This window comes from Dromaius novaehollandiae, chromosome 1 (genome assembly GCF_036370855.1).
Source record: "Dromaius novaehollandiae isolate bDroNov1 chromosome 1, bDroNov1.hap1, whole genome shotgun sequence".
Taxonomy (NCBI): domain Eukaryota; kingdom Metazoa; phylum Chordata; class Aves; order Casuariiformes; family Dromaiidae; genus Dromaius; species Dromaius novaehollandiae.
Genome location: NC_088098.1, coordinates 106,217,083 through 106,238,756, shown reverse-complemented (window position 1 = coordinate 106,238,756; position 21,674 = coordinate 106,217,083). Strand labels below are relative to the sequence as shown.

At 38.3% G+C, this 21,674-nt stretch overlaps 1 long non-coding RNA gene across 1 annotated transcript; it reads left to right on the top strand.

Annotated features, from left to right (window-relative positions):
* The first annotated feature begins 76 nt into the window (after positions 1-76).
* LOC135329177 (uncharacterized) lies at positions 77-18,698 on the top strand. The gene is made up of 2 exons (XR_010390521.1): positions 77-257; positions 18,372-18,698. It is a non-coding gene; the product is annotated as an uncharacterized LOC135329177 (long non-coding RNA).
* Positions 18,699-21,674: the final 2,976 nt, after the last annotated feature.

Sequence of the window (21,674 nt, the reverse complement as noted above, 5' to 3'; positions counted from 1 at the left end):
GGAACAGTGTTTTATCCTACTTACTTTGCCCTGCCCCATGAGTCAGAGCGTTTCAGTTTGAGAAAAGAAGATGAGGCTCACCAAATCAACTCCCATTTCACATGATTTCTCCTCTAGGGAAGAGTAAGCAAGGAGAAGATATTCACTGGATTTAGCTATTTATAATTGCTGTTGAACAGCCTTCTCCTGGCACTGCCAAGCTCTGTCCAAGAACAAAGAATGCTCTTGATCTGAACTAAAGAGCCTCTGTACTGAAGGTAAGGACCATGTTTAGTTTTCCAGAGTAGAATTTTAAACTTAAACAAACTATTTTTTCAGTCCTTCAACTCTCATCTCCATGGCAACCAGGGACATTCGGGAAAAATCTGTGACTATGGAGTAGACACACACTTCTGTGTTATTAACATAATGATATTTCCTAAAGGGAAGTCCAGATGACTGTGAAATCCTTCTTTTTTCTATACCTATCTTGGCCTTATTTTCTGATGTTTCCCTGTTGTCCAGCTCTCATCCAATCTCAGCACAACTAAAACAGAGCTCTCCCTATATTCTTCCCAAAATATCGTTCCTGTACTCTATTCTCAGTTTCAGGACAATCCTAACTGTCCTTCCACTCACTTGGTTACACAATTGGTAATCATTTTTGAGTAGTCCCTCCATTTGATCCCACACATCATCATCTGGACCTTGAAGATTCCTTGAGCACAAGGTACTTAAGAACTTGAGCTTTCTGGAATGAGAGGAGAAACAGGTTTTCATCCAAGCCTTCATCCTGTCATGTCTCAGCTACTGCAGTTGCCATCCCTCTGGCCTAAATACCTTATGTCTTCACTTCTATTTATTCAAATTTTGCTGCCAAAATAACTGTTCTGGCTCATACATTTCTGGCACCATGTCCCTCGCTTACATCTCCACAAATTCCATCCTGAGAATAAAACATAGTTTATGGCTTATTTGATACCTACTATCACCAGCACTATCAGTGCTGAAGGTAAGATGGTAAAAATGGCTATTTAAATAATAATGAGGAAAGCTGCAGCACCGTGTCCTGATCCAATATTGGGGGGGGGGGGGGGGGTTCATTACAATCCCAAGGATGAGATTAAGACACTAAAACTGGTCAAATATCGTACAACCTTTTAGCTTTATTTTCCATGAAGTGGGGAGATAAGGGGTGTGGGGGGGGGGGGAGGTGAAGGGGAGAGGGGAACAGAACAAGGGTAAAGGGGAAAGGATAGATAAAGTTAGAAAAGGAGAGAAGAAGCTAGCTACCACCACTCCGAGGCCGATGATGTTCTGCTGACTTCGTTCGAATTGCCTCTCAAGCTGGGTGCCTCCGACAAGAGAAAAAACCACCCAAACAAAGAAATCCCTGGTCAATTATAGCTTTTTCAAATTAAGTTTCCCACCCCTCACGCGGTAGTTCAGACCAATAGTAATTTTTGGGTCTGGGGTCTCCTGCTCCCTATTGGGTCTCATCATTGTTCCCAGGCAGGCTGCTTTTCTCCCTTATCTTTACTGTTGCGGTTTCTGCTGACAAATGTGTTTTGATTCCTCGGGTTCTGCCCTTCTTTCTCAGGGCCCTGACAAACAGGTGTTGTTCCAGCAATTAGCACTGCCCCAGCAGTGACATTAGGTGTTATCTTCCAAGGTCCTGACGAAGAGGATATAATCCAGACCCCCCCCCTAATTAACACTGTTTCAGCAGTGAGGGGAGGCTTTGTTTCCCAGGGTCCTGGCGCCCAAGAAGGCCTTATTTCAAAGCCTTGACATCCTCCCTCCCGGAGTGTGAAGCATAGGGATGCAAACTGCTTGTAACTCCCTTATCTTTCCTGCCTGCACCAGCTCTGGGGCCCTTTCTCACTGCCTAAGGCTTCAGCAAATTTAGCTACTCGTGCTAAGCAAGTTTTATAAAAGTTGTGCTAAGCGGCAATAATTTACAGTCCAGGCCCCAAAGTCTCTGCCCAATCGTGCCCTGGTTCGGTGCAGGCTCGGTGTGTCCCAAGTGGTCACAGGGAGACCACTTCGGGGGTCGCAGCAGCTCAGTCCTGTTTCCGCCGGGAACAGATGGCTTGTTCGGGGTTATGGTTTGCTTGCACCTTATGTACCAAGAAATGTTTAAGGCAAAAGTTCACTCATCTGTCTGCCACACACCATTCTTTATGCATATTCAGTGCATATTCAGAATTCCTGCTTCTGTTTTGCTCAGAATCAAGATTCAGCTGCTGGTGAGGTAGCAATTCTCAGCTGCTTTAAGCTCTCTTGCCTCATCAGACCTATGAAAACCTCACAAGTCTATGCTATCACCACTGACCAAAATATTTTTCAAAATTATTCCACTCCCATCTTATTCTTCCTTAGTCTTCTGCTATATCTATTGTCTCTCTGGTTAGATTTAGAATTAGATTTTGGGTTAGACTGAAAGTTCTTCAGGACAGAACTAGTTTTCTTTTTATACTTCTATATGATTGTGATACGTAATGTGATGCAGTCTTCAAGCTTGGATCCTTAGATTCAGCTGCAAGACAAATAGTGATCTTAAACAGGGGAAAAAGGGGGCAGAATCAGACTAACTTAACAGGTGGATTTTTGTAAGACATGAAATGCTGGCTTATTCATTCTTGATGTTCCACTGATCACAGGAGAGCTGGTTGTTTTTAACCTATGCCTTAATTCTTCAGGCTTCTTTTTTTTCTGCCTCTGCATATCTGATTTTCTTGCTGAGGACAAGGACTCATGGCTGGGAAGACAAACCCAGCTTTTAAACCATCTATAATACAACAGTTAAGAAAAAATAAAAATACTTAGAGTGAAAGAAGATTACAGGAATAGTCAATCATAAATAATCTTTTCATAATACTTTACATTCAGACTTACACTGTAGCTCTGCAATACTGCTCAAGGCTTTTAGTATTCAGTTATGTTTTATATGATTGCATTAGTTATCTTTTTTTTTTTTGAAGTTGAATACATTTGTGTTAGTGTACCATCAGATAGCTAATAAGGTATTAAAAAAGTCATTAGCCTAACCTCAGAAAGATACCTTAACTAGTGAACTGTAAAATTCTGAACTCTTTTAAGCATCATCTGGAGTACTGAGGCATCTTCCATCTCCTTAATTCAAAAAGCTTAAATTGAATATCTTGATATACTTGAATAAGCAAATAATGAGTGCTGCTAATGCAGCTACCTCACAGATGTGGTCACTGGTAGAAAGGGCAAGAAAGAAGAAGCAGATATGACCAAAAAATTCAAGAGATATTAATGAAATTTCAAATGCAAATTGAAAATCTAAAATTGTTACATATTTAAAAAGAGACTGAAACTACTGAGTTGGATTATTTTTCTTTTGTTTCTTGTTTTTATGTCAAGTCATAAATAACTGTATCACCTTATTAAATGATCACAGTCCAGCAACTTGGTCTGCACAGCTGAGTGTGTACATTTAAATAGAATTCCAAGGAAGTCCATGGGACTCTGCATAGGTTGCAAGAAAAAAAATACATGTTAAATTCATTAGATTTTGTTTATGTTTTGATTTTATAATTAGCATTATGTATATACACACATATATATATTATTTTTATATGTACGCTTTTATAAACACACATGCACACACACACACAGAGGTAAATGCTGATTATTTGCAATAGCCCACTGATAAATGTTGGAAATCATACACGTTAACAGGAAGCATAGTGAGTATAGCCCATTTCAAACAGATGAAAATTAATGAAGAAAAAACTGCATAGTAAATAGAAATCAGGATTCCATGCCAGCTTAGTTTCCTTTGTTCAGTATGAACCACTCTGTCTGAAAAACTACCAAGTGTTTAGGGATAGCCAGTGTTTGAACAACATACTGCAAGTTAACATGCCAATAGATATAGCTGGCATTAAAACCTAGAGTAGCAATACAATTTAAAAATTGTTGAATAGAGATCTAGTAAATCAGATTTGAAAAATTATTAAACAATATTGGGGTAAATTAGCCTAGATTTGCATTAATATTTGGTTGAATTTGAACCCATGATTTTGTAACTCAAACCCTTCTGCATTCTGTATCTCACTACTACTTGCAGCAATTTCTTCTTTACCAAGCCAAAGATGTATCAGAGAGAGGGGAAAAAGTGATATAAACCATCTTTTATTATAGCAAGCACCTGCCTGTTGTGCAGTCCTCATACAAAAATGGGAAGCTTTTTCTACTTATCTTCTTAAACATTCACTGAAAAGAAGGCCAGCTATTTTATTGCTTTCTTGTCCATTTTACCATTAAACTCAAATGTAAACTCAGCTTATTCTTCATGCTCCTAACCCATTTTTTGCCATTGCTATTTTCTCTATAAATAAATTATTTGAATTAGTAAAAAAATTGCATAGTCAATTCTAATGAAAAGATGAGGCAAAAATAAAAACTTCAGTAAGTGGATCAGATTCTCCAGAGTTGTCCCACAATAAAGCACGGTTTTAAGTGATAGCAGTGCTGTACAACTAGCATAGTTTCATCTTATGTAAAAACAGGCGTTTATTTTTCTTCTCCTTCTTGGAGTTGTATGCGTTTTCCTTAAACAGAATCACCAGCAATTAGAAAATAATATAGCTAGTTTTTATGGAAATTCTAAAATCTACATCCTGCCTTAATATAAGCTACTCTCAAAAACCTTGGTCTTCCCTGTGTGAATGAATATAGTTAAACAGAAATTATTCCTACTTCTGCCTTTGGACAGATTCACCCATAATATTCATTCCTTACTTTCTGATCATAGCTATGAGGTGTCTTCAAAGAAAGCACTTATTTTTAGTTCTGCTACTTAGGAACGTGAGGATGAATCTTGGAATGCAAGTGGACAGCCCCAGTTGCACAGCTGTTCACGTTTTTCCTCTTTGTAGGTTTACGTCGGTTAGGCAATGCAGCTGGATAGCCTACATTTCAGTTTGTTGATTCTCCAACCAATAAGGACTATCTATCTCATTTCTGGAAACGGCAGTTATCATTAGTATTTGAATAGCTGAAAATCAATGTGTTTGGTGCTGACTGCTATTTATTATACCCAGCTAAGCAACAAGTTCAGCTGAAAAAGGAATCTTCCTGCTATGAGAAGAATCATTGTTCACCCTAACTGATGCACAGAACTAAATACTTCTACTCTATAATGGCAACTAGCAAGCTGCCACATCAACAGAGTGGAAAGGAAGAAATAAGAGCCAAGTTTTCATAAAGATAGTGGTACCTCCATCTCTAGTCTTTGAGTAAAGCATCCTGGAGTGAGTTTTTGGGGCTTCGATGATGAGAACTTGTCCATATTCTCTCTTTTAGGAAAAAGTTTAGCTAAAAACAGACACACACAGGTGCTGAACATAAGCAACCAACTCATCCACTTACAGTGAGATGAGCAGCAAAAATATCTGTTGGAGTTCTGCAAAAGACCTAGATGTCTACACTTGCCACATGACTTGTGGTATTTCCCTGAAGACTGAAGAACAAGAGTGCCAGGCTCACTGCATGGAAACAGCCAAAATCTGCCTTGCTGCAGACTGTGGGCTGAAGAATATTCATTTTGGTGGATCAGACTGTGGCAAATTCAAATCAAAATTTGGAAATGACAGTATTCGGAATTTCTCGTTTAAGCAGATGAGGATGCAATTTTATGGTATGAATGGGAAGATAAGCTCCCACAGAAATTCCTAGTCTTCATGGGATTTGTTTCTCTCCCCCTTCTCCCTTTTTTATCCTGTATTCTGAAACAATCAGTAGATGAGAAAACACAGAAAGGTTGAGGTTGGAAGGAAAATCATCTGGAAATTTTCTAGTCCAACTCCTATGCTTAAAGTGAGGTCAACCACAGCAGGTTGCCCAGGACACTGCCTAGCTGGATTTCAAATATCTCCAAGGACAGAAATTCCACAACCTCTGGGCAACCTGTTCCAGTTCTCAGTCATCCTCATGGTAAAAAAAGGCTTTTTTCTTACGTTTAAACAGAACTGCTTGTATTTCGGTTTGTGCCCATTCTCTCATCCTGTTGCTGGGCAGCACTGAGAAGAGTCTGACACTGTCCTCCTTACACCCTCCCATCAGGTATTTCTACAGGTTGATAAGATCCCCTTGAGCCTTCTCTTCTTCAGGCTGAACAGTCCCAGCTCTCTCAGCCTTTCCTCATAGGAGAGATGCTCCAGTCCCTTCATCACCCTCGTGACCCTTCTCTGGACTCACTCCAATAGCTCTATGTCTCTCTTGTACAGGGGAGCCCAGAACTGGACCCAGCACTCCGGCTGTGGCCTCATCAGGGCTGAGCAGAGGGGAAGGATCACCTTCCTTGACCTGCTGGCAATGCTCTGCCTATGCAGCCCCAGAGGCTGTTTGCCTTCACTGCTGAAAGGGTGAATTGCTGGCTCATGTTCAACTTATAGAAAAGTACCTGGGGGCGGTAAGTCAGCCCACTCTCTGTACTAATGTATCGGGTTATTCCTCCTCAAGTCCAGGAAAGTCCAGGAACTTTATACTTTTATTTGTCTGAAATTTTTCTCTGATCTGCTTATCTGCAGTAAACTATAAAGTTAATTTGTACAACAATACCTGTGCAAGAATGGTGAACTGAGTCTGAGAAATACTGTCACAGAAAATGCAGTCAGAGAAAAAAAGTATTTTATATTTTGGAATAACCTTGCAAAATGACAGCAGCAATATGAAGTTGTTAATAGTACTCCAAAACAGTGACAGCAAATTCTTCACTCAACTTCTAGACTTCTACCATAGAGCTATGCATGTGCCACAGGAATTGCAGGACATGTGCCCAAAATGTATTTTCCTTTTGCGAATTTCATCCTAGAAGTATGCCTAGGTTTTAGAAAATATGCAGTATTTATAAAATGTTCACCTTCACAAACTAAGCTTTCATGCAGCTCCATATGTACTATAAACAGAGCTGATAGCAACAGCTATAGTTGAGGCTATTAGTCACTTTCCATGCCAGGACTCTCTTTTCAGTTGATTATAGTTTTATGCCATGTCAGATGTTGTCTTGATGCTGAACATCTTTTCTTCCTTCACGTTTGACAATTAACATATTTCTGTTTCTGTAATTTTGCTACAGGAATCATCCTGATATAAGGATATGCAAATTGTTCTCCAAATGCATATCCTCCTATTTTACCAAGTTAAAAGCTTCCAAGAAGTCTCATTTCACAGGTATAGAGTAGCACCTGGTTAGAATTTGACTCATCTCCAACTGTAAATACCAATATGCACATTACACTGACAAAGGTTTTTCCCTGAAATTATTCATACAACCTTAAGGGTCCCCTTTCTGAATTCACATAAGCAGCAAATCAAAGGGTATGTATTGCCATTTTAAAAGTATTTCTGCCATTCACTAGGGACAATCACTTTAAACCTTGGGATATCTAAGTATATGCTGGGATAAACCAAAATGAATTTCAGTGGAGACCTGCTTGCACAGATTAAGGTCCATTATGGGAACAACACGATCACATACTGACTTCAGGTGCAAAAGCAGACTTATTAGCATTTGTTGGCATCTGGCATATAATAAAGATATGCAGACATACAATACTGATGTCTATGAAGAAGCACAAAATATACCCAGAGCCAATGTGCAAGCATCACATGCAAATATACAGAGACACAGAGATGTGAAAAAATACTGAGCATTAGCAAATTCTGTTTTGAATATCTACAAAACATTTACCCTGAGGATGTTTCAGTCCTAAGCACTTCAAGATTTTAGCCCATGCTGGGTTTTAGCACTGCATTTATGTATTTCTCAGTAGCCCAAAACTTGCAGTAGATTCTGTTTCAGCACTCAATCCCATGACAAGCTGGAAGGAGGCAAAGAACTACAGCAAATTTGGTATTGTTGCCCTTGAAAAAGACGTCCACTAATTTCCTCTGTGACTCCAAGGTAGAAAAATAGGTGAGACAGAATTATAGTTGGATGTATATGAATTTGCAGCTTTAGTAGTGTTTTGCTCAAAGAAAAATAAAGTTCCTGTGTGAGCAAATGAGAGAAACAAGCAGGAACTAGGTATCTGAATGTGAAAGTCACCATTCTCCCCACTGCCTGTAGGTGTGTTCAAATTACAAGCTTCTACCTAAAAAATAGAATTCGCTCTTCAAATCACTTTGAGTTGCACATCACATTTAATTACATAGTCCATATAGTTCCAGGAGAGGATTTGAAAGAAACTGCAGCATGTATTTCAGGGGGGCAAATAAATAAATAAATAAAATAAAGCTAAGGCAAAACACTTCAAGTAGTATTCTGCCTGCATTTCTCAGAAAATTATGTATCACTATGCATGTATTTATCCCATTGTTGGCTCAGAACATCTGGAGAAACGATGGCTTATGTTTTACTTCTTAAAATTATCTATTAGCCAAAACAAAAAACAAAGTTATCAGTTATAAAATGTCATTCAATGGGGAAGGAGCTCTATATTTGGACAGAGTTGCTAAGTTTTTTTAAAGAAACAGAGTACAATAATTAAAACCAATCACAACCAAGGAATACATCAATTGATTTTTTGTCATTCACTCTGTTGTTCTTTATATATCATTATCACGATTTTCCTATTAATTGCCTTACCAATAAATCATAATGAATGATTCCAGCTGCCATAGATTAGAAAATTGTTCACATAGAAGAAAGGTTTACATGCTGTGGAACACAGAGTTGCACATAAATTTTCCAGGGACACTTCCACTGCATTCAGGGAAGCAGTTTCCTATGTGTTTTTTTTTGTTTGTTTGTTTGTTTGTTTTTATGCATTTTCAGTTCAAGAACTTCCAGAGCCACATAATCTTGAAGTTTAATGAATTAACACAGAAAGAAGTTTCTTGTTAGAACTCCTTTCAAAGTACTGCAACGCACAGGACAGATCATCATCTGAACTGAGATAAGATAGTAGCTGAAAGCAGTTTCCATCCTCAGGAAGGAAAGCACTTTTAGCAGAGAAAATATAACGAGCAGTAAGATTACAAGAAATAATAGTAATAAAAAAAAATCTGTTCCACTTTCATAAATGCAACTTCTGTCTCTATCTAGAGATCCCTGAGCATCTGGATATGACTGTGAGAACACCCTTTGGAGAAAAGTTTTGCCTGCAAAGATGGGCTGAACTTTTCCAGTAAGAATCTCTTAAATAATGGACAGCAACTCAGTTGGCCTATGCGGACAGTTAAAACAAGAGGGCAATATCTGAACAATGCTAAAGTCTGAGTTATGACTTCTCTAGCGTGAATACGTCAGAGATGAGCAAAGACGAGGATCTGTTCTCTGTTCCTTGAAGAGACTGGTTGACAAGACCCTTGGAGCGCATCATGTTGCCTAGTGCACAGTCGGTATGACAGGTTAAATGGAATAAGGCTAGGGACTAACTCCTTGGTGGTACCTGGAAGTGGGAATTAAGGGGAGTCACGGGTCGCAGACCATGATGCAGAATTCAGAGGGAATGTGGTTGCATTTAGGCACTCCCTCCAATGCCTGTGAAAGGTGCCCTATGCCTTAATAAGTTTAGCAAAGCATTCTGCAGGACCAGGAAATGGAGCACTTCCATATTCATAGTGATAGTCCACAACTTTTCCAAGTGTAGATTTTAAATTCATCGTAGGGTCTCGGAAAATCCCATATTTCCACAGCTGACTTCAGAGAGACTGAGTACACACATGTTGGATGAAGGCAGAGGAAATATTTTATCCCTGATTTTTCCCAGAAAGTTCAAAATTTTGAGGGATACACATGTAAAAGTGCTAAAAGACATGCCCACAAAAAAAAAAAAAAAAAAAAAACCCACACCCTAACAAGATATTTACAAATTACAATCTTTGTTATATAAAAGGCAATATTCTCAGCTTAGTAAATTAGAAATTTTATGGGTAATGTCCTCAGATTACAGTGAAGTCAAGGAAAGTTTTACCTTTGATTCATTCAAGGCCAGAATTTCACTTACAGGAGGCGTAAGAAAGAATTTCCAGCAGTCACAGTAGCACGTCCAAATCATGCAGCCACATATCCCAGTCCCCTGTCTTATTTCTTACCTTATCACTGTTATGTCCATTAAAAGTTTTCTGGAATCAAAGTTTCCTCTAATAACATGACCCTTTTTCAGTACGAAACTTATCTAAATAAGATGACATATTTAGATGGTAGGTAAATCCTTGATGCAACAGAAAGAGCTCCAGAGAAGGGAAAATGTAGTTTTATTCTTAAAAGGAAAGAAAAATACCAACTGATAAAATGGTCAGACAGGGCTTGATCACAATTTATTTCTGACCTTTTAATGTCTTCTGTTCTCAATGATTTTCTGTCATTTCTGCCTAGCTTGGACCTGAGACCTGTCCCAGAGGTGTTTAGCTGTATGTTGTCACTTAACTTTCAACTTCCATTTCCTGAATTGAAAGATAAGTAGCTAATTGTCACTGAGATATCCAAGGGTTTATCAGCCGTCCAGATCTACCAAGTTGGATGAAGCCTTATACTTGAAAGCCTTTGTGTACTCATTCCGCATGAAAGATAGCTTTACGTTATAACTGCGTTATGGCCTACTGCTGTCAGTGTCATTATCTAAGACCATCATGATGATTATCTGCCTGTTGTTCTGCTAGGCAGTAATTACTTTCATTTTAAACTTATCACTTCTTTCTTGAAGTGAAACAAAATAAACTCTTAAAAACCACTAAATATGAAAATTATAAACACCTCTGTAGAGTTGCCTTCTCTTTTAATTTTGACTGGTTGTTATCTAAAGAAACATATTTTGTTTCTATGTAAATGTGCCCATCTAGTTTACACAAAATGTTGGTAGTGTATGGAAAATTTCTCCACTAGTATTCATGCTACTGCATATTTTAGCTCACACTACCTTGCTTTTTATATTTGCATATAACATCTGAATGGCCAGCAAAGCATATGCACAGATATCACAGGAAGGTAAAAAGAATGGTTTGAAACAGAATTCTGTATTTTTCTATGCTTTTAAGCAAGCATTTATGAGGAAGTATTAAACACTGTTGAGAAAAAAGGCTCTTAGGAAGAAAAAAGGATACTTCCCCATACAGATATACATACACACAGACTACATCAAGATACTAATATAAGATGCTTAAACTATATGCTTATATTGTGGAAAAAAGGAAAAAAAGCCACACATCCATCAAGTCTGTTGTCTATCCAAAGCAGTTATTGCCCTTGAGTTACATTTCTAGACCTTATTGAAGAACAAGTGATACATTGTTAACGTTTAGATCAATAAACAATTATTGTTCTTTGTGAGATGCTGAAAGGGATTTAGAGAGTTTACAGGTAAAAGGCATAATTTACCAGTGGCTGTCAAACAACTGCAATACATTCTTTCTCTCCACTCCTCCCCCGCTTTTATTTTTGCAAGCTTCAGAGACCACATCTGATATTAGCCAGTGCTTCGCCTCATGGTCTGGCACACACTTAAAACGGGACCAGCAGGCTCTGTTAGTTCTGTTCAATAGAAAGCATGGCACCAGCAGAGATTTTTGAACGCTTCCTATCTAAGATGCGCCAACAGCTATTATTCACCTAAAATATTGCTTCAGCTACTTGTAGTCATTTTAGTTTTTAAATAAAATAAGGAGATCAACTGAGAGGATCGTATCTGTGCAGACACAAACAATACTACATAGTAGAGAGCCTTTTCTAAACTGAAAAGCAAAAGGACTTCCTCCCCTTATTAAGAAGTAATTAATGCCACCAGCCACAACTGTTTTCTGAAGAATGAACTGCTTAAAACTCCCCTCCAGCCACTGAATTCCCCAAACAGTGTCCATTTCCCTCACACAAACCTCAAGCTGCATCTTTTACACTTCCCCCACCTTCAAATAGTGTTTGCACAAAAAACCTCCTGAAGTGGGAAGCTTTAGCCTTCTTTAATAACAAGGTTATCGATCAGCTGGGTTTACTAACACCAGTATAATGCCATTCAGCTTCTCTCTCCTCATTTTCTCACTTTCTGAAAGAATCTATTCTTCTAAAAATGTCCCCTTTCTCTGCCTTGTAACTGCCTTTACAATGCTTAGCTTGATCAATTGCATCAAGAATGAAGCTTAGACCCATGAGTGTGGTAGGATCCATAAAATAGATCATAAATTGTTTCTGAAAGAGCTTAGTGATGCTAGTTTGATAACAGCTGCTACTACTAAATACTCTCTTCTGATTTTTAGAACTACAACAACAAAATCCCGGAAAAACTTAACAACATATGTCACCAAAAGCATTTATTGTGAAGCGAGTAGAACAGGAATCTAATTGATGTTCTCCATAGGTCACTGGTCTGATTAAAATAGCAGCTAGTGTCCTCAGACCAGATTCTGCTTTCCCTTATACTGATGCGTTTCTGTAGGGATCATTAAATTTGCACTCAGGGGTCCCAGAGCCACTTCCTGGGAACAAATCAGTATTTCATAACTAAGTAGCAACTTTCATTCAAAGCAGTGATCTCAAAGTGCTATACAACCGTATAAAATAAATAAATAAAATCAGTTAATATTATCATGTTTTGTAGATAAAAGAGTAAGAAGCTTGTGTTTGGCTTTAGAGAGAGACTTTGTGAGACCTCTGGATAAAATCGCAGGAGCCCTAACTAATCTGATCCTAACCTCTGAACATGTAGCCCACAGCAGCATAGTACCTCACTGCGGGCTAGACCTTTGCAACACTCTAAACACACTGACATGTTATGCCTTGTATCCCATCTTGTAGCCTTATATGCATTTAGAATGCATATGCAACCACATGCTCTCATGTCCCAAGTGTTTCATGGATGCTGAAGTATGAACTCAACAGGGAACATTTATAATACCAATACTAACTATCCTCCATAGAAATCTATGTGAAACAGTGAGCTGCAGCACATCCTTACTACAGACACAATAAACTTGTGGTAGGAATCATCTCACCTTAATAAATAAATCAGGAACCACATGTCAACAGTATTTCCAACCATATATATTTTAATATATCACAGGTTAACAGCTTCCTCCCAATTTCTTTATCACTGTCCTGAACAATCAATTAGATTGAAAAGGACTTAAAAAATTAAAATGAAACAGGAGGCAATTTCACTTCCTGACTTTTAGAAACCTTAGGGTGCACTCAGATCATTTCAAACCTTCTGAACAAAGGGAACTAAAGCTACTTAATTTCTCAAATGATCATGAGGGCTCTTCATGCAGTTGCTTGTTGTGACTAAAACTAAAAATATTTTTAGATTTGATAAAAATCTCAAGTGTTACTAATGCTGCTTCAGAGAGTTCTGGCAAACCAGACAACAGTCTTTATTATATTACTGTAGATTTGAAATAATTTGGCTGTTACATAACCTGTGAGGACCTACTGAGCCTTGTTCATTTGGTGATGCCCTGCATCAGAGAGATAACAAGTCTAGAAAACTCTGAAGAAATGGAATATTGCACAAGGGCCGGTGATGTGAGCACCATCAGATATTGCTTCCACTAGCTGCTGATTGTTCCAGGGGAATGATTACATTCCTCTCCCATTTTCTCCACTCTCCAAAGCGGATCTAGCAAAAAATAACAGGACCACATCGGCTACAGTATTTCTACTAACTTGGCAATGTTAACGTAGCTGTAGGGAGAGTTGTCCTCCTTAGAGATGCTGCAGTCTCCACATCCCATATGGTACATAATGAAATACATCACATACATTGTTCCCATTTGTCATCCCCCCTCTTCCCATGGTTAGTCCTTTTTTTCTCGTGGAGATTTTGTCCTAGCGGATTTTTCGGGGTGAAGAGGGAGGGTGCCCCAGGACTGCTGATTGTTTGCTAGCTGTGTTCTTTATGAATTTGTACAAAGTTATTTTGAATATTCTTTATATTGAGGGTTGTGAAGGCACAGGAGCACACCTCTTTTCGTCATGTGATGCCATCCATCCAGACAGCTCAGACAGCCTCACTATCACACACGTTCTGGGACTGCACATTTCACTTGGAAGAAATTGAATGCTTGTAGATTTACCACTCTCACACAACATAGGCATTGCCCACCTGGGAGCAGGCCTGGCACCTGACGGGAACAATGAGAGACAGTGACTGCCCACGGGCTGCACAGTGCGGCTACGCGGTGCCCGCGCAGTGCGGACGTGCAGGCAGTCCCAGCAGCTGGCAGAGTACGTTTGCACTAGCACCTTCTCGATGCACTAGCCTGATAATTCATTTTCTTGGCCATCTGCGTCACTCTCTCTAGGCTGCAGATATCGCTGCACGTACGTTGTGCATATCCCTCCCTCTAGTACCAACCTGGCATAGGGATGTCTTTCTCTAACAAGAACATGCTACAAAAGAAAGGGGCAGAGTGCAGCTGTTGATATTTCCTTCTTCCCACTCCAGTTTGCACTGACTGATTTACCAGCTTCCCAATCCACCTCTCTTCCATCTCTGTGAAGAGCCAAAGGCATTTGGGGAATATCCTTTGTGGTGGATTCAAACATCAGCAGCGAGAGTAAAACACAGTACCTTCCCTGAGAAGCCTTGAAAGGACAAAATCTCAGCAGTAGAGTTACCACACACAACTACTCAAATTAACTCCAGTAATATGGAACCAAACAAAACAAAAATATAAAGTTTAAAGGAAAGAACTACAGAATATTCTTCAAGGTATATGCTTCATGATTTATCTATGAGCTTTTTTTTTTCTTTTTTTTCTCCACTTAATTCTTACTTAATTTTTCCATCTTATCACTGTAGTTCAGTATCTTTTCTTCCCCTCAGAAATATTTCCTTCCTAACTGACCTGCAGTAGTCACTCCAGATCAGTTTGATGAGTGATAACCTATCACCCAAGCATCAACACATTTGATATATTACTATTGACTTCTGAGATTTTTTTTAAATGTGAAAATAATTCATCCTGCCAATCAGCAAATGATACTGAGAACCAGACTGAGCTCCCTAGGATATCATTTAGCATCTATTTTACAACAGTCACAGAGAAATTTTTTCCAAACGGTACTTAAGTTTGAAGCTTGCTGCTTCTCTTGTTTATATCAATAGGTCTCACGGAAGATATGCCTCGCACTTCCTACATTTTTTTGAGTCGCTAAGCTATAGCAGCAGAACGGTTACATGGACTACATGAAGACTGTTTGTGCAAGACAGAGCCTTCTTTTAGCACATACATTCTGAATAGTTATATATCTAATAATCTGCATAATAATTTTCATTTCCCTAGCTGTGACATGCAGCTTCATTTATTTTTGAAAGTTTCTTTACAAGCTTTTATTTTCCTGGGCTAATTAGGCAGTAGGAGTCTCCTTTTCCTGAGAGCCAAAGGTCTGGATATTTATACCCTATCCTTTTCAGCCATTTATGGTTGTCCATACAATCAGAATAATTTAAAAAACAACCAAATTGAAAGATAGCTGTAACTATTTAGTCCAGAAAAGACTAAAGGCTACCGTTTTAGATTTTGGTATATATTCATGTTGCACGTGTGTTGCAGAAGAGATTTGGAATTGTGTTTCTGCTTCTACCAGGAAATCTCTTAACACATTAACAGCACTGTTAACTGCTGTGATAGCTGTCAAGTATTTGGTTCTCTGTCAACTAAACAGGGCATTGAGTCGTGTTTCCTTCTTTCATAATACTCTATATCATTTTTACTCTGGTTTATTTCTTTTCTACTTGTTCATATGATAAGTAGGACAAGAGTGAATGCATGAGGGTGCATGTCTGACTTTGTTGCAATGGATAATTCAGAGCATCTTAAACATTTTAGCTGCATCAGATATAAATTGGCACACTGTAACGTAGATTGCTTTAAAAAAAGAGAAGTCAGCAGCTGAAGTATGTTTTACTAGCGTGAAAAATATCTAAGAATTCCAAAAAGTAAACTTTGAATTTTTGTATGTCTGACACTTGGAAGCACATTCTAAATCTTTTTTCTTCTTTTTTTTATCTTTTTTCTTCTTTTTCTTTTTTCTTTTAAATGAGCTTAGAAAAGCATGACTGGGATAGTGTACTTTCTTCACTGTAAGCATAGCTGAAGATAACATTTCTTTCTGCCTAAACAGAATTTCGTTGGTACCAGCACCCTATTGCCATTTTTACAAAAAAAAACCTATTTTTCAAAAGTCAAAGCCTAAACAGAATTTCGTTGGTACCAGCACCCTATTGCCATTTTTACAAAAAACAACTATTTTTCAAAAGTCAAACTTTAAATTTCTGATCATTTTTATTGCTATGCTTTTTTCATTTAATATTAAGCTCTTGAACTGTTAAAAAAAGCTCACAAAACATTTTGTTCATGTTACTTTACCATGCAGTATTATCTACAAGTGTTTTAAATTAGCTTCATTTCTGACTTTTACCTATAACTCTCTTGGGCTCCTTTTGATTGTCATGTGTAACCAGAAGAGGACACTGGAGGGAGACAGGGTAAAATGCCAGCTCTGTTGAAATCATTGCCAAAACTTCCATCAACTTCAATAAGTATATGACTTAATCTTAACTCCAAATAGCTGTCACAGGCACCCATCTCCCACTCACGTGTACATGTCGAGGCATGAACTGTCCTTAAAAATCTATTTCAAATTAGAGTGGGAATATAAGTTTCTATTAAATGTTTCAAGAAATTCTGTTTGGAGAGGTCATTTGTCCTTTTTATCCTAGTTACTCTCATGTCTTTCCTCATCACAAAACCCGACACCATTGCAACTGCTCAGAGAAGTTCATGACTGAGTTAGGAAAATGTCAAGGTCACTTTTAACACAAACCTGATCTTTTTCTACTATACATTATTACTTGTCATAATAGGGACAACAAGATGTTGCGACAGTGAAAAGTCCGTGATAACCCACTGCAAAATGAAATGCCTACTATACATTTCTTGACAGTATGACATCACAAATACATACCTACAATGAAATAGGCACGATTACATTTACATGATACCTAATTTTGCCATTTCCTTTCAGGTCAATATCATTAGAGGCAGGATTCCTAACAAAAATTCTTATTGCTGTACTTGTGACACATGGAGGTTGTTCTCCTGTATCACTATGTGCTTGTCATTTTGAAAGGAAAAATATATTTATGTCCATGCAAATATCCACTCTTTAGAATTCCTATATTCCATTAAATGACAGTTTTTCCTGACTCTGCAAATTCTGCCTATCTTAGAGCAGTTGTTTCTATTGCATTTATATAATTTTGTATTCATCAGTTGAATCATCATATGGTACCTTATTTTCATGGAGCAGTGGAAAGACACGTCCCTGAGCTTCAGTTTAAAGAAATGGCACATTTCTCCTGTATCAGGCAAACAGATTAGTGAAAAGCATCAAAATGTCTATCAACGTAGCGAGAAAAATACTGCAATAAGATTAAGTTCCCAAGGTTTAGGTCCATTCTGATTGCAGCTCAATTTGCTACAAAGCTTTAAAAGAAAGAAAAAGTGTTGCTCGAGAAAAATACTTTCTCTTTAAAGGATATAGATAGGAGTTTGGACAGTTCATTTGCTGTTTTTTTTGTTTTGTTTCATTTTTTTAAAAACAATCAGTGGTCACCTCTCCGAATGGATTTATTCTGCTACACTTCGGCTGAAGTTGTCTGAATGATAGAAATCGAAATCAAGCGGCAACATGTTGTATGATGACTAATATAAGTGTAATGACAGCCTATGCCACAAGCAAAACACCTTAAGAACAAACAAACCAACCAACCAACCAACCAAACAAAAAACCAACAAAATCTTTCTATACAGATGAATATCAAGTTCATTTTCCCTGGTCTTTTCCTAATAGTGTTTGGACTATTTATCCAGAATCTCCTCGCAGGAAGTGGCAAGAACGAGGGGTGTCATTGACTTTGACCCAGGAAAGGCATCTAAAATAAAACAGACTAATCACAGCTTACTTCTTTCTAGTATCCATATAGGCAATCAAGACATCTAGCTCAGCATACTTTGGTGAATCCTACCTAACGTGCTTTAGCAGAATTAATCTGGTGTATTCCAAGCAACAAACTTAAGGGAAAGTAATTTCACTGAGCCCTGGGAGTACAGCATTTTCAGCTCAGTATTTGTACTAGCCACATTTTTGGAAAACATCCAGTCATCTTTTGATACTTCTTGAGACTCAACACTCGAGCCTCTTCAGTAAAATATTGCTGTACTGGGAAAAAAGAGAAAATGTTCAGATTAATACATTAACATGGTTTGAGTCCTCCCTAACAGAACACAGGCAAAGTGTGTTGGATGATAAATTGAATCTCTCCCACCAGACGCCTCACAGAATTGTTCTTTGTCATTGAGAAGTTCAGGAGTAATTGTAATTTGCCATTGTTTTTTTTTTTTTTTTCCAACAGCTGCAGACAACCACTATGCAAAATGGTCAGAAGCTATGTAACGTTCACAACATGCAAAGGCTCAGTATGTTCTCCCTCACACATGTTCCTTCCTCTCACAAGAACAGAAGGATGGCAGAGAGGATGGGAGAGTCAGTTTACAGATGGTCAGCAGCTAGCTAAGATTAAAACTGAATCTCTGCAGACAAAGATGATGTATTGGCGGGTGGAAGATACAGCACTGAACAGCTTACAGCAAGATGCATGCTCATGTGATGGATGTCATGCATGCCACAATTACTCAGTTTATCCTGTATTTTAGGAATAAATTTGGATTTCTCACTGAAACCCAAGTCTCCTGTAGCACCGTATTCATTAACAACAATTTCCTTCCAACTAGTAGTCTTGATCCCACTTGGGCTGGGGGTGGGGGGGGAGAAGAGGAAGAAAAAGAAACTAATTGATACATATACTAAAATCTCTCTTTCACTCTCCACATGAGATGTAACTCAAATGAAGATAAAGATAAAGGCTTTGAACCTGTAATGGCTTAATATGTGGAAAAACTACCTACAGTTCCAGGAGGTAAACCATGGCAGGCAGTTGGGTCCTGTTTCTCTGCAGCATAAGCAAACCTGACCTACACTGAAGACAGAATTTTTCTTTTAGGCCATCTGAGACAAGAACAAACTCCTGTATGAAGTAAGGACTACTTTCCACTTGAAGTACAAGGTACATTCTTATGACCTCACACACACTAACATAAATACGGAACAATATGTTTAATTTAAAAACCTAAATCCCTATCAAAACAAAACACTTCACTGCCCATATTACTTTCTCTGAGGAGACAATTAGAGAACAAACAGCATGTGACAGATATTTAGTCACATTGCTTAACGTGTAAAGTACAGCAATCAGATAATATAGCAATGAGAGTGGTATAAAAAGAACCAGACAAACATTTTCAGCTTGTTCCCTGAACTGAAGATCCAAGGGAAAAAATGAGGAGAGGAAAAAATCTGCTCATAGTGAGAAGTTTTTATAAAAACAACCTCTTTCCTGACAAAATGAAGAATAATGAGGAGTTTTGACCTGCACCTAACAAAGAACAAAGGATTAAATAGCTCTGAAAGTTATAGGCTTTTCTTTAGAGGTAATTTTAATATGAAAAATGTTGTGTAAAATCAATAGGAAAAAAACAAAACAAAACAATCTCCCCCATCCCTTTCCAAAAGTAGTTTGCTTTGCTTTAAAGAAAATCCCTAAACCAAGAAAATCTAAAATTTTTACGAGTCTTTTTCACTTGCATTTTTTTAAACTTAATATGGTCAGAATTCAGAGGTAAGTTTCTCTCCTTCAGAATAGGATTTTTCCTGAAATTATAATTTGTTAAATATACTCAGTTCTGTAAGACACCAAAAGACTGAAGAGAAACCAGTCTTTGCCCTTAAGGATTTTATACTTCTGCCTCATTCGTAATTCCATATTTAAGAAAAGCCTACGCGATTCCAGGCACTTGTGTAAAGAATACACAATATTAATTATAAAGAAGAGCACAGAAACAAGAACAATGTTCTTTTTGTAACAAACAGACCTGGAAAAAGAAAATCATTACTACAGCTCTGAATACACCAAAATTTGGCAAAGTACCCAATAGGGTTTTTTAATTGAGTTTGTATTACAGAGGTACAATAATTTGTCTACCTATAATGAGCAATTCATGTTGAAAGCTTCCATTCAAGCTTATTTTTGACCAACAATTGAGTTTTTGACTAAAAATTAGTTTCTGCTTTATCTCCTCCTTAGTAAATGTCAGAATTTCCTATAGGAAACAAGCATGCACCCCAAACTTGAATTTTTCCATTGCAGCATAGAATATCTTTATCCTGTGGTATCTCTACAACATATTTTAGGAATAACAGAGCTGCTGAGTAGTTTTCCTTTCTAGTCTGGGTTCTCCATAAATGGATAGCTCCTTCCTCGTGCACTGTGGGCCTCCAATTTCCTTGACATCCAGCTTGCTCCCTCCGTGGCTGTTCCCGGGCTGCAGCGAGGCAGCGCTGCCCTCCCCATTTCAGCTCATCAGGCTACTCTTGATAGTTTGACCATGTGGAACAACTTAGTCCTCTGGCTAAGTTACATTAAAGATGAACTCCTTCTGAGATATTTAAAACCAACTGGCAAATTTCTTAGCTTTTTCAGGGCTCAGTCATTCCAGACTCCTAATCCCTTCTGGACTTGGCAGGCTACCCAGAAAATAAATGCTATTATTTCACATAAGCCTGAGCTAATCAAACAGGCAGAGATCTTTTGACAGACACTTTTTTGGGGGCAGGTGAGAGTCTGCTAGAGATGGACCCTCCTTCACTCCTGTGATCAGTGAAACCATCCTCCTGTCTCGGCTGTGGTGGCAGGAGGGAGCAGGACAGCGTCCCAGAGAACGGGCAGTTCAGCTAGGTACGTCCCCCAGCTATGCGTGAGGGAGGCAGAGGGCAGAAAGCAGGACTAATTTGTTTCTCTCTCCTTCCTCGTGGCCAACAGGAGGAAAAGATTTCTAGTGAGAAGAAATTTCTAGGTTTCACGTCATCTACTCTGACTGTGGTATTTTCCTCACGTGCAACTTCATAATGCTGGTGAGACTAGTAAAAAGCACTGTTTGTAAAGAGATTCCTTTTCCAGGTAAAATAATCTCATTTTTACTGCTAATTGAGAAAGGCATGCTGGACGGCATAAAATTGCTCATCAGTACACAGTTTTTCTTGCACACATTTTATTTTACTGTTACCGTGCTGCAGTTTTATTAGCATAATTCTTGTAATGCTGGACACATCATTGTCACAACATTTTAAGCCTGCATTAAACAAACAAACAAGGCCTGCTGACACCAAACACAGTGTCAACGTTAATTTAGTTTCATGATAAAAATTCAGAAAGATAAATCAGGTATCTAGAAAATAACAAGATATTTTTAGGAGGGAGCTGTTTATTTCCTGCTGAACCTATAACAGGGATGCATGAGTTCGTTTTACAATGTGAAGATGCTGCACAATATCTAGAGCAAGTGGGTGCAAACTCTGCAGCCTTGGGATAGTTAATGGCATTTTTGATTTTGAAAGGCAAAAGCTTTCCTGTGACAGAGTGCTGGCTATGGGATATTGCACGAAGAAATGCTCACAACATGATCAGGTGTCAGTCACAAGATGCCACATGAAATGCTGCTGTGACCGCATGATGGGCAATAAAGCCTGATTGCAACAGAACATCAACTCAGAGACACCTCCAAGGCAAAACAGACAGGGCAAAATGACATCCCCTACCAGG